Genomic DNA, 6,001 nt, shown 5'->3' on the forward strand with positions numbered 1-6,001 from the left:
CAGCCCACGGTCCCTCCAGGATCCAGGATGGGACTGATTTATAAAGCAGAGGGGGAGGAGGAGAGGGGGGCAGGAGGGGGGAGGAGAAGGAGGAGGAGAGGGGAGGAGCGAGACATCAGACACCAAGAAGAAGTGAGCCCCTTCAGTAACATATAAAAACCGTCTCAGGCTGAAATACTCTCTGAGGAGACGTCCAGGCTGTCAGATGGAAAGAAAGAAAAGAAAGTACAACACTGAAAGAAAGAAAGAAAAGAAAGTAAAACACTGAAAGAAAGAAAAACACTAAAGAAAGAAAGAAAAGAAAGTAAAACACTGAAAGAAAGAAAAGAAAGAAAAACACCAAAGAAAGAAAGAAAAGAAAGAAAATGAGAGAAAGAAAAAAGAAAGAAAAGAAAGTGAAACACTGAAAAAGAAAAACACTAAAGAAAGAAAGAAAAGAAAGAAAAGAAAAGAAAAGAAAGAAAAAAGAAAAGAAAGTAAAACACTGAAAAAGAAAAACACTAAAAAAAGAAAATGAGAGAAAGAAAAAAGAAAATAGAAGAAAGACAGAAAGAAAAGAAATCAAAAGAAAAGAAGAAAAAAAGACGGAAGCGCCTCCATCTTTGTGTTTCTGTCGTCATGGTGATGATGAGAATTCAGTGACAATCTGATGATTTTGCAGGAAAACAAACAGCAGAGTCAGAGGAAAGTGAAACAACAACCTGGAACTATGATGCTCTGATGTCCCACTGACCCTGAACACACCACTGGTAGGTGGAGTTATTCATGTGAACTCCACAAGCCGCTGACGGAGCAGCTGCTGCCCGTCGATGATGATGATGATGATGATGATGATGATGATGATGAGTTCATCAGAAGCTTCAGTACTCTGAACACTTCAGGGACACTCTGGACAAACGAGAACTTGCTGAAATGTGAGACAGGCGTTTTAATTGACTTTTAACTCATAATGTTTTTGTCATGCATGCTGTTTCTTGCCGCACTGACCTGCCGTCACACGCTGTGCAGGTTCGGGGTTCAGCTGAACTCGTTGGTTTTTTCAATCATTTGGTTTCTCGTCGCTGCTGCTTTCATCACCTGGACTGACAATAAGAAATCATTCCACAGGTCTGTTCTGCAGGAACATGCTGAGTGTTCCTTACTGCAGAACCATACACCCACCAGCCATGGAAAGTAACGAAGTACATTTACTCAAGTACTGTATTTAAGTACAATTTTGAGGTATTTGTACTTCACTTGAATAGTTCAGGTTCATGCGACTGCATATTTTAGTCTCTACATTTCTCTGACAGCTGTGGCGACTTTGCAGATTTCGGTCTTGCAAAGAAAATCTAAAAAGTTACGAAAATGTGTTAAGGTGAAAATATTTCCGACCTTTGAACTTGTGAGCTAAACAAACTCGGCGTGTAGCTGCGCCTGCTCGTCCTCTTCAGATGTTGTGATCAGTCCACCTTAAACTCCTCTCATAGTTTCATTTCTAGAAATGTTTGAGGAGCCAAAATTATCTGAAGTGTCACACAACACGGACATTCAAGGACGGAGACGTCCCCGCTCTAAAGACAAACAGAAGGAGGTGTGGACACAGCAGAGTCTCACAGTCCTGGACTTCAACGTCTTATCGAGGAACGACCAGCTGAGATCTGACGGTCTGAACAGATCTTCTCTCAGCCGTGTCTCCTGCCCGCCGACACACAAACCAAACAAGGTGTGAATCCACTTCCTCTCCTCTTCCTCACTGGTTGAACAGCTCTTCCTCTGTCGGGCCGCAGAGACGGCAGCGTCAGTTTTAGAAGAAGCTGATTTCTTTTTCCTGCTGTGTTCACGAGCCGCTGATAAAATCTGGTAAATCAAAGCCAGCTGTCGCACAGCGCTGCGTTCAAGAGCTGAAAACCTCAAAGCTGGAGGTGAAATAAACAAACACAAACACGGAAACTTCCTTCAGGACCATTCAGAGTTTATAAAAATCTGTGGTCTATGACTCATTTCCACTTTAAATCAAAGCTGTCTGCTCCAATCAGCTCAACACTGACAGGCGACATCACTGACAGGCGACATCACTGACAGGCGACATCACTGATGTCAGGAAGGTGAAGTTACAGGGAACTACACACGGGGGCGAAGATTCAAAATAAACAAATTTATTTATCAGAAGGATAACTCAAGACAACCAAAACTCAGGGGACTAGTGACTAAAGACACACAAGGGAAAAGGGTTCACACAACACGACGCAACGCTGGGAACAACAACACATGAACACAAGACACAACGGAGGTAAGGACAAGTCTAAGAATAACTATCGAAGTATAAAAGAAAGGAAAACGCTCCCGAAGGAGGAAGGAACAAAACGGCTAAGAAAGGCTGAAAGAACCTAAATAACAAAACAGCAGAAACAAAAATCACTCCTGAAGAACCGGAGGAAAATCTCAGTACTAAGAAATAAAAACTGAACCAAAGAACCAACAAGGAACTGAAAATCAGCTATCAAGCAGTAACAAAACAACAAAACTAGACTATAGAAAAGACAATAAAAGGGGAACTCACAGGGAACACGGCGCGGACATGACCACAGACAAACCAAGGGACAACTCAGACATGAACAGAAACACGGACATGAACAAAGACAATGTAACAAAAAACACTCACTGAAGGACTATGGCAATGGCTATGGCAAGGGAAAGCAGACAGCAAGGAATCACAGACAACACTAAAGAAACACGCGTACATAGACTGTAGAACGACAAGAGACAAAGACAAAACTAGAAGAAAACTTACATGGAACACAACACGGACATGACAAAGAAATCACACGACAAACTTACACTATGAGGGCTATGGGAATGACAATGACTAAGGCTAAGGCTAAGGATGTGGCTAAGGCTAAGGCTAAGGCTAAGGCTAAGGCTAAGGCTAAGGCTAAGGCTGTGGCTGTGGCAGACGGCAAGGTGGCAAGACGATAAGCTAGCGCAGACAACGACCCGACAAAGAAAGGGGGGAAGACACAGACTGAAATACATAAGGAGGGAACACTAATGACACACAGGTGGAAACAATCAGACAATCACACGGGAGGGAAAACACAGGAAGTAAAGCAAACCAAGAAACATAACATAAACCTTCAAAATAAAACAGGATGTAACAAAACCAGGCAAAGACAACACACAATGGGAAACTTAACAAAAAACCAGCGTGCAGAGCACGGGTCATGACAACTGACAGGTAACATCACTGACAGGTGACATGAGTGACAGGTGACATCACTGACAGGTGACATGAGTGACAGGTGACATGAGTGACAGGTGACATCACTGACAGGTGACATGAGTGACAGGCGACATGAGTGACAGGCGACATCACTGACAGGTGACATCACTGACAGGTGACATCACTGACAGGTAGCATCACTGACAGGTGACATGAGTGACAGGCGACATCACTGACAGGCGACATCACTGACAGGTAGCATCACTGACAGGTGACATGAGTGACAGGCGACATGAGTGACAGGTGACATCACTAACAGGTGACATCACTGACAGGTGACATGAGTGACAGGCGACATGAGTGACAGGTGACATCACTAACAGGTGACATCACTGACAGGTGACATGAGTGACAGGCGACATGAGTGACAGGCGACATGAGTGACAGGCGACATAAGTGACGGGTGACATCACTGACAGGTGACATCACTGACAGGTGACATCACTGACAGGTAGCATCACTGACAGGTGACATCACTGACACGTAGCATCACTGACAGGTAGCATCACTGACAGGTGACATGAGTGACAGGCGACATGAGTGACGGGTGACATCACTGACAGGTGACATCACTGACAGGTGACATGAGTGACAGGCGACATGAGTGACAGGTGACATCACTGACAGGTGACATCACTGACAGGTGACATCACAGTGTCAGTGTAACATTTACAGGATAAAACTCGAGGACATGAGACCTCTGCTCTCTACACACTGAGCTGTGTATCACTGTTTTAGTAGAAGGACCTCCTTCTCTTCTACCATGTGAAAATCGAGCCAATCACAGCCGAGTTTGTAGATGACTGACCCTTCAAATAGCCAGTGTAATTCTGAGCACGGTGATCTGCCAGTTCAGTGAGTTATTTACTACCCACTTACCTCAGATCAAGGAATTCAGGGATGCTACACCCAGTTTGAAGTGATAAATATGGTAAATGGTTTCAATAAAGATATAGAACCAAAATATAAGTGTAAACATCTTAAATATCAATATATACTTAGGTTTCATGGATATAAATATAGATATTTATGTAGATAAATATAGTAAATAGCTTTTTTTAACACCTTAATACACCATTAGAGAAAACATGAAAGTATTCAGTTTCTGTGGTGTTATCAGTGTTTATTGAACTTGGACTAGTGTAATGCCTCATGCTGTGCTCTCGCCGTGTTTAAGCCAACAAGGCCCAGACAGAGTCACCTGCAGGCATCTATTCGCAAAAAAAATATCCAGGCAGAAAAAACCTTCTACTTCAGTGGCTGTGTGGTTTCTGACTGCCTTTGCTAAGAGGAATGACATAAATCCAACTGGGATTCTCTCTTTTTAAAGATTCATTGGAAGATATACGTGGGAGTCATCAGCATAAAAGTGAATATAGATGGAAAACACTGAGTCCTGACCGACCACAGAGATCATGTGGGCTGAACCAAACCCATGACTGCTGGAGAGATGAAGTCATCTCTCTGAGGATGAGACACAAAGAGTTTGAAGATTATTCTCAGCTGGTGAATCTGAAACATCAGCTGAGCTCAGACCACTTCAAGGTTTCAGTTCACGCTGAGATCACGTCCTGAACGTGACCTGACCTCCTTTAATAAAAGATCTGCTCTCGCTGACCCAAACGTGTTGAACTAAAGCTACAAAGATGTCTGAAATCTGTCAAGCCGGGACTCAGATCAGGACTCAGATGCAGAGTATTGAACACACAGATCTTTATTGGAGAATAAGCACTCAAGGTCCACTTCAACGAGTGTCAAAGGAATAGGCTATATAATTATACTAGGCCTATGGCTATAACTATGACTATCAAAGTGATAACAGAAAACGCTCACTAAGAGGATAAACAAGAACACTAAGAAATGAAAATCACTAGAAACAGAAAACGCTTACTGAGAGGATAATCTAGATCACTAACTAATCTAACAACAATGAACAGAAAACGCTCCAAAAGGGAGGAAAACACAAAGGACTATGATGACTAGGAAAACGAGACTGAATAAGAAAAACTATGAAATCAAAAGTACTAAGCAAAATACGAAATGACAGATATTTCTACGCTAAAAAGGAAACAACAGAAAATCACTCACGCTAGAGGAAAACAATTCGGCTAAGGAATAAACTGTGAAAATAAACCAAAAACTAAGATATCAAACTTACAAACAAAAGACACTCACGAGGAGGAAACAGGAGTACTGAACAAACGAGATCTATGGCTGTGACAAGGACGGACGGGGAAGACAGGCTCGGGTGAATCGCCGACGGACAAAGACACACTGGCACAAGATGGGAGACGCAGACTATTTAACACATGGAGGGTAATCAGGAACAGGTGGAAACAATGGGTAATCAGGGCGGACGCACAGGACACACGAGGGAGGGCAGGTGCTCTGAAACGAGAGGAGAGTTAGACCTTCAAAATAAAACAGGAAAAGACGAGACAAAAACCCCATGACAAGACAGACCTCACCGCGGTGTGACAAAATCATGAATACTGAAGCTTCGACTTTTTGAAGCTAATCAATGATGCTAACGCTCTGCAGGAAATGATCTCCCCAGATTTCTGTGAAAATGAGGGAGTTTGTACCTGTGCTCAGAACGAGGTCTGTTTGATGAAGACGTCCATGTCTCAGGACGGCAGACTGAGCCACAGTCCATTTCCTCTTTACACACAGTCAGTGAACGCATCACTGCTTATATTCTTGTGTTTATGATGTACTGATGTTTCAACCTCATCACAA

The sequence above is a fragment of the Chelmon rostratus genome, chromosome 9 (assembly GCF_017976325.1).
Source record: "Chelmon rostratus isolate fCheRos1 chromosome 9, fCheRos1.pri, whole genome shotgun sequence".
In the NCBI taxonomy this organism is placed as follows: Eukaryota; Metazoa; Chordata; class Actinopteri; order Chaetodontiformes; family Chaetodontidae; genus Chelmon; species Chelmon rostratus.